This window comes from Meles meles, chromosome 11 (assembly GCF_922984935.1).
Source record: "Meles meles chromosome 11, mMelMel3.1 paternal haplotype, whole genome shotgun sequence".
In the NCBI taxonomy this organism is placed as follows: Eukaryota; Metazoa; Chordata; class Mammalia; order Carnivora; family Mustelidae; genus Meles; species Meles meles.
This window is the reverse complement of record NC_060076.1, coordinates 36,898,459-36,906,261: the sequence shown is the minus strand read 5'-3', so window position 1 is coordinate 36,906,261 and position 7,803 is coordinate 36,898,459. Positions and strand designations below refer to the sequence as shown.

The window sequence follows — 7,803 nt, the reverse complement described above, 5'->3', positions numbered from 1 at the left end:
GGCCTTTGAGTAACTCCTTTGTCCGCTTCAAGTTGTTGCTCAGTCTAGTCTTTTCTGTAAGGCCTACATGAATTTTTCAGCGCTACACCACTCCCCCATCCTCCAGAGAGTGGAGAGGCGCTGGAAATGGAGTTAATAATTGATCGTGCCTACGTGAGGAAGCCTCCATAAAATTCCACATGGGGTTCGGAGAGCTTCTAGGCTATCAAACGCATCCACATGAGGAGTTGGGTTTGCACCCCAACTTCACTGTGGCAGATGCTCCTGCACTCACAGGGTCTCAGACCTCGCCCTGTGTCTCTCTTTATCTGGCTGTTCATCTGCATCCTCTGTCATGGCCTTTAATAAACTGATAAATGTTTCCCTGAGTGAGCTGCTCTAGAAAATTAATTGAACTGAGAAGAAGGTCATTGGAACCTCTGATCTACAGCTGGTTGGTAAGAAGCATAGCTTACAGTTTAATGTCTGAAATTGGGGAGTGGGGGAGTCTTGTAAGGCTGTACCTTACCTTGAGATTTGATACTATCTCTGGGTAGATAGTGTCAGAATTGACTTAAATTACACCCAACTGGTGTTTTCAGAGACTTGATTATTGTAAGCCCCCCCCAACCACCTCATACATTTGGTGACCAAAAGTGTCAGGTGAAGTATTCTGTGTGAGTAGTAAAGGAGACTCAAAGGAGAGACAGTAGGGAAGACTGGGTTTTCCCTACACAGGAAGGAAAAAAGCTGAAGTTTTTCCTTTACACACCTATCTTTATTTAAAAAGGTTATTCAATTATCACGGAAAAAAATATTTGGATTTATTCTTCACCAAGATCTACACTGCTGTTGTAAAACACAGATCAAATATCATTTTCCCCATTAAACCCTTCTTGACTTCTCTAACTAGAATAACTATCTTCCCTCTGAACCATTTTGGCATTTTGTTTACTATCCCCTCCTCCAAGTTCCCTTAAGGCAATAATCATTTGCATTATATCTATTTGTACCATTAGATCTAATTCCTTTCCCTATTCACAAGTCTTCATTTTTATATCTCACTGTAACATGTACTGGTAGGGTTTTGTTGGTTTGTTTTTTTTGTTGTTGTTGTTCCCAGCTTTGAGGGGATATAATTGACATATAATATTGTGTAAGTTTAAGAGCTACAACATGATGATTTTATATATATTGCAAAATGCACATAGTAGGTACTAAGTGAACATTTAATAGACTAAAGATTAAATTAGAAAATGAAGAAAATAAGGTGTCATGGATTCCCATCATTCTTGCAACTGTGATATCCTGTATCTATGATTTTGATATTACAGTACCCCTTATCGAACTTGTTTCTATTGCTTTTAATAAACTAAACAGTAAACTTTAATAGATTTAATTTTTAGGATCTCTTCATTATTTTAGAAAAAGCTAAAACAATTTGAGGTGTTTTATGACCAGTGTTATTAGTTGTGGTTTAAATCCCTCTGCTGTGTGAAGGTATCCATTCAATTAGATCTTTCCAATAAGCCAGTTGCCAAGTTTAACTTCGGTAATAATGAGTCAGCCCACAGGCATTATGTCCTTTGTGACATAACTCTTTATTGTCCCCATCCTGCCTTTCCCCAAACAGAAGTGATTACTGTTTCCTTTGTGCTCCAACTGAAGCTATTTCTATTATCCCACTGTTGTGTAATTATCTTTTTATGTGTCTGTCTGCCCTTCTAAATAGTGAGCTCTGTAAGAATAGGGATTATATGTTGGTAATTTCCACTTTCCCCATAGTTCCTGGTACTGGAACATTGTGGGTATTAAATAAATGATAGATGTGTTAATATAAATAAAGTATATTCTGACAAGGATTCTGGCTAAATGACTATATGAAAGATAATCTCTTCAGATGGCTCAGTGGTAAAATGTCAGGATTTGATTCATTTAAGTGATGAATTTTACATATTCAGCCTGTGGTAGGGTTAACTGCCCTTAAGAATCTTTTCTTTCTTTGTTGTTGTTGTTTTGGGTTTTTGTTTTGTTTTAAGTATCTCTACAGCCTACGTGTGGCTTAACTCACAACACTGGATCAAGAGTTGCAGGCTCTATCTATTGAGCCAGCCAGGCACGTTTAGGAGCCTTCTCTCTGTGAACCACATTTTGTTTGGATCCTACCCATTTCCCTCTCTATCTCACTGTCTTTCAACTTTCACCTGGAGTTTGTAGAAAGTAAATAGTGACAAAGAGGTCAGTTGTTACTCCACCATCTCTAAGAACTTGGAAATAAGGGAAATTAGACTTATGACTGAGAATTAAATTGAAACATGAATATATATCAAGGCAAAGTTACCAAAAATAACCTTAAAAAGGAAAACTGGACAAATTAAGACTTGACTAAAGATATTTGTCTCAAGGGGCGCCTGGGTGGCTCAGTCAGTTAAGCGGCTGCCTTCAGCTCGGGTCATGGTCCCGGAGTCCTGGGTTCGAGCCCCGTATTGGGCTCCCTGCTCAGTGGGAAGCCTGCTTCTCTCTCTCCCACTCCCTGTGCTGTGTTCTCTCTCTCGGTGTGTCCCTGTCAAATAAATAAATAAAATCTTAAAAAAAAAAAAGATATTTATCTCAAGAATATTCATTGAAAGACTGTTGGTTAGCAATAGCGACATAGAAACAGGACATTGAGAGGCATACTTCGATTGTAGCTGTCCCAGGAAAAGAATGTAGCCAACCAAGTTGGATATTCCTATCTCCTATCTATGGTCTGATGCTATTAAATCTTTGAAATATCCCATTTAATTTTCCTACCTCAAATTCCAAGTTCGTCAAGCAACTTTCTTTCTGATTATGTCTCATTTCTTATGTGTATCTTTTTATAAGGAGAAAATGTCTGAACTTCATGCCAAAGCAAATATTATCATTACTATGACAGTTAATCTATTTCATTGCAAATAATAATCTAGCATTCTGATTTTACATCAGCCTCTGACCCCTTTTTAATGTAGTTTGAATTATATATTCTGTCTCAGTAAAGAGCCAAAACCAGGTTTCTGAGCCTAAAAACTGAAGTCCAGATCTTGGACTTAAGTGAATTCAACAAGATAAATTCCACTTTGTTGAATTTTATCTCATAATACTGTCATATGTAACCCCTTCACAACCTCCCCATTGCCAATGCCTATTTATTCACCTATTTATTATTTTTCCTCTGGATTACAGTAGTAGCATCTCAACTAATTTTCTGGCCATCAGTCAGACTACACTTCACACTGATATATCTTTAAATCATAAGTTTCAAAACATTATGTTAACTTTTTAAGTATTTAATGGCATTCTGCAATGTCCTCCATTCCATGACCTTCCATATGTTGTTCCTCAGCCCTGCCTGGAAAATTCTGTCTCACATATTCATTAAGTTAACTTATATTTATGCTGTAAGGCTCAGCACAGGATCTGCTCCAAGAAACTTTACCTGACCCCTACAATTTGGTTTAGATACTCTTCTTTTGCACTTGCATGACATCCTATCCTTACCTCTATCATACTATCCACTACACTATAGAGCAATTTTTAACTCATATGTCTTCTCTACGAGACAGTGAATTTCTTCACAGCAGTGAGAAGGATGTCGTGTGATTCTTTTCTATATTCCCTAGCTCTTAATGTAATACTTAATTTGTTAAATGAATTTAAGAACCTCTTTTATAATTTTATTCATTTCATTTAAACTTCAACAAGCTTCTGCAGTCTCCTTTCATCTCTTCCAATCTGTACTTCCTTTTTGATCCTTGAACATTTATCCCTAGCTACTTTTTTTACCCACTTTGAACTTGTCACACTCTTGCTGTTTCTTCAGATTCAGATGACCAACAGACTACCGTGTGTGTGCATGTGTGTCCCTTAATGAATGAGATTTTCAGGTATCACTAAGTTTGTGAAATATCATTTTAATATATAATTCCTCCTATAGAATATAATATGATTGAATAAAAATAGTTTAAATAAAATGTAATTGAAAATATAGGTAACCTCTGGCTCATAAATGAAAATTACTACATAAATGATTAACAAGTAGACAAATATCTTTGAGATGAAAATCCTAAGCAGGATTTTCACCCACTACCTTAATGAGTACTGCACCCCACACAGAGCATCCAATTGAGATTTATGCTTCAGTAAAATCACTCTATAGTGATTTTTCAAGGTGTTGTGAGCTTTCAAGGTTGCTCCTAAAAGTTATACAAATATTGAATCTGAGAATGCCAGGTTTGCAGTATCACATATATACATGCTAGGCTTGATGATGTATTAAACAATGTAAGTTATGGGTTTTGACCTCAAAAAGTATACGGATGTTTCCCTTTATTCAAAGGACTCATGAATTTCCACCTGCTCTAGGAAATCCTGTTTGAAAGAGGTACTGAGTGAATAGTCTCTTTATAGACAAATTTTTAATTATTTATACGTTTCAGTTATTGAATAATGACTGTGATCACATTAGATTTGTAGATTAATCTGGGGGATAATTTTGTATTTTTGCAGTGTTGAGTCTCCTTATCTAGGAACATGGTATTTCTCTATTAATTCAGGTCTTCTTCTGTGGCCCTCGGTAAAATTTGTATCTTTTCATATAGACCCATACATTTATTGTTAGGTTTATTCATAGATATTTTAAATTTTGTTGCCATTTAAGTGGTACTTTTTCTATTATTTTTCCTAAGTGATTATTATAAGTATCTAGAAAGGCTATTTCATTATAAATTTATTTTGTGACTGGGCACCTACCCAAATCTTGTTATTTCTATAATTTCTAGAGTCATGGAGTAGTCCTAAGAGTGGAAGGAAGGGGCAGTGGAAATTTTTTTGTCCAGCCCTCTCATGTACAGATAAGACTCAGAGTAGTCCAAACAGGTTTGATTGAAATCTTCGATCTTATAAATCTTTAGTCATTGAGTTTGACAAAATATGGTAAAGAGATTAGGGAACAAGACTGAGACAATAGACTGCTAGAGTTGGACCTCTCAAATCTGCATCTTGATATGGTCATCACCAATCTAAGCTTTATAAATTCACAAGTTCAATGTACAGCCTGTCTTAGGAGTGACCAGGTCTCAGGAGATCAATTCACTCTTTTCTTTCTAGCAAGAATAATTTATCAACAAGACAGCTAAGTTGGAAGTTCAACATGGAAAATCTAATAACATCCAGGACATTGTCTTCTCATGGCCAGCTCTACCCAGGAGAACAAATTAGAGATCCCAGAATCACAGCAAAGAGAACTGAATGTTTTTATGTGGTATTTACATTAAGATACAGTACTCTGATAGTCTTTTCTGTTCTAATCATTATATTAGATAAATATCCAATGATATTTCTTTCCAAATAACTCTGTTAGGTATCATAATGAGAGAGAGCAAGGGCTGAAAACAGTGATAAATATTTCAATTTTTTCTCTTCTAAAAACTGTCATTCCTTCACTCTCTCCTGACCAACATGTTAGTTTTAAAGAGTAGAGCCTCTCTTAGATTAGCTCTATTTTAACTTCATGGCTTCCTCTCTAGAGAGGAACCCTAAGCTACATGTGAAATGTATTTAGGCTGTACTTTAATCTTACCAGCTTGCTTATTTATTGATTTATATTTGTGGCAGGAGGCAGAGGAAGAGGGAGAAAGAGAATCCCAAGCAGGCTCCATACTCCACACTCAGTGTGGAACATGACCCTAACATCATGACCTGAGCCAAAATCAAGAGTCAGACACCCAACCGACTAAGCCACCCAGGTGCCCCTATCATCTCTTAAACAGATTACTTTAGGAATATTTCCATAGATGGGTTAAACATTTATTAATGTTGATTCTTGTTAACTGCCTTTCAAGGGCCTGGTGAGTATGTTTAAAATCTGGTTTCCCAATTCTGTATATACTTTTTGCGAGTACTATAACTTCCCTATCAAACATAACACAGCTTCTTGAGATCAACTATAAAAATGACCACTAAGGGGGCACCTGGGTGGCTCAGTGGGTTAAAGCCTCTGCCTTCAGCTCAGGTCATGATCCCAGAGTCCTGGGATCGAGCCCTGCCTCGGGCTCTCTGCTCAGTGGGGAGCCTGCTTCCTTCTCTCTCTGCCTGCTTGTGATCTCTGTCTGTCAAGTAAATAAATAAAATCTTTAAAAAAAAAATGACCACTAAGCATGACCCATCAGTAGTTATTGAAATTCAGGGATTTTTGTGATTTTCTGTTAGGTGGAGTTGCCCACCTGCTCAATCTTTTGTCAGAACTGTTACCCTTGCTTTAGACAGCATTTATCTGGGTGGACCATGTGATTTGGAATTGTTGGAAACATGTAGAGTAAATATCAGTAGTTACGTTGGAAAGCTCTGAAAAATAAATTGGAGAATTGAAATCCCTAAAAGGGTTTGAAGTTGGATAAGCTTGGAGTGGAGTGCATTTAAGCAGCAAAGCCAAAATGTCCTAGATCTATGCTGAGAAACTAGTAGAGTGCTCATAATTCATTTTATTGGCCGCTGCTTATTCAGTAAATAAGTGGATCAGTCAGATTTTAGGGCTCAGGACCCTGAACACCTGTGTGGTTACCACAATTATCATATGCTGGAAGGTGAGGATGATACTATATTAAGTAGCACACTCAAGGACTGGGTGTTTATCTCAGTACTCACCAGCTGGGAAGAGATAAAGATAGAACTTACAGCAGGCTTTCTTTTGGCTCTTGCTTGCCTCCAGGGCTTATAGGACTCAGGAGAAATTTAATGAATAAAGGAATTTATAGATAGAGCTGTCTGAAAATATAGAGACCATCTTGAGAGAGTGATTTCTTCTATACTGGAAGTATTTATGTGACACAGTCAGGGTTGCTAAATACAGGGAATGACTGCTCTAGATGGAAGGATGGATTCGGTATCTCCCAGTCCCTTTTTAGTTGTGAAATTCTGTAATTTCCAGGATCAGAGTAACTCTGAGAGGCTCTCCAGGATCCAGGGTGGCTCCCAGCACAGACATTACTGGTGGAAGTGGAGAGCAATTCTGAAAGTAATTATTTTTACTTGGGCTTAGCTTAATTTAGTTCACCCTGGTCATTCAATGACTCTGCTTAGATCCACTAAAACCCCTTATGATATGAGAAAACCACTTGACAACTCTATTTGGCACTATGATCCAGGTATGTTCCTAGTTTAGTCTCAAAGCCAGCATTTCCTGGGGACATGAGAGCAGGGAGCCTAATTAATACTGGAGTGTCTTCAACTCCCACAGCTTGTTGACCTGGTAGCATTAGGAATATTCTGCCTTCTGCCGTGAAGTAGAGTAGTAGAGCACAGGTCAGTAGCAGAAAACTGACATGTGGGGCCCAGGAAATTCCTCACAATTTATGATTTTGGATTCTGTGAGTTGCAGACCCTCTCCATTTCAAGGCTGCCACATTTGTAATAAAGTAAGGCAGCTACAGTAATTAAACTAAGTTATTGTGTCTTTGGATTGATTTTGACTAAGAGATGTACAGATCCCAGAGCTTCTTTTAAACATCACCTGACAAAGTGTTTGTATGCTTTATAGCACTTGTCTTGATGAAGTTATCACAAGAGACTTCTTATAACTTGTATTTTTCAGAAGGGCTAATATTCTTAGTAATTTTACCTACTGCTTGTCTTCGTTCTTTTTTTTTTTTTTCCAAGTTCAGCCAATCCCCTTCTTGGAAGCCAGGCTCTGTGCAAGGGTTCTAGAAGACACAGAAATTAATTAGACATGTTCACACTAGTCAATCTTATAGAGGAGATACAATTCAAGAAATAATTATAACATAAGAAAGAGCAAATTATTAGAAT

General features: G+C 37.2%; 1 protein-coding gene across 1 annotated transcript in view; it reads left to right on the top strand.

The window, feature by feature from the left end:
• Positions 1 to 239: 239 nt before the first annotated feature.
• The window catches only part of LOC123952567 (phospholipid-transporting ATPase FetA-like), a 111,574-nt gene continuing 104,010 nt past the window's right edge, over positions 240 to 7,803 (top strand). The window contains exon 1 of the mRNA XM_046021836.1: positions 240 to 437. The gene's annotated coding sequence lies outside the window, so the exon portion shown is untranslated. The remainder of the gene's footprint in view (positions 438 to 7,803) is intronic.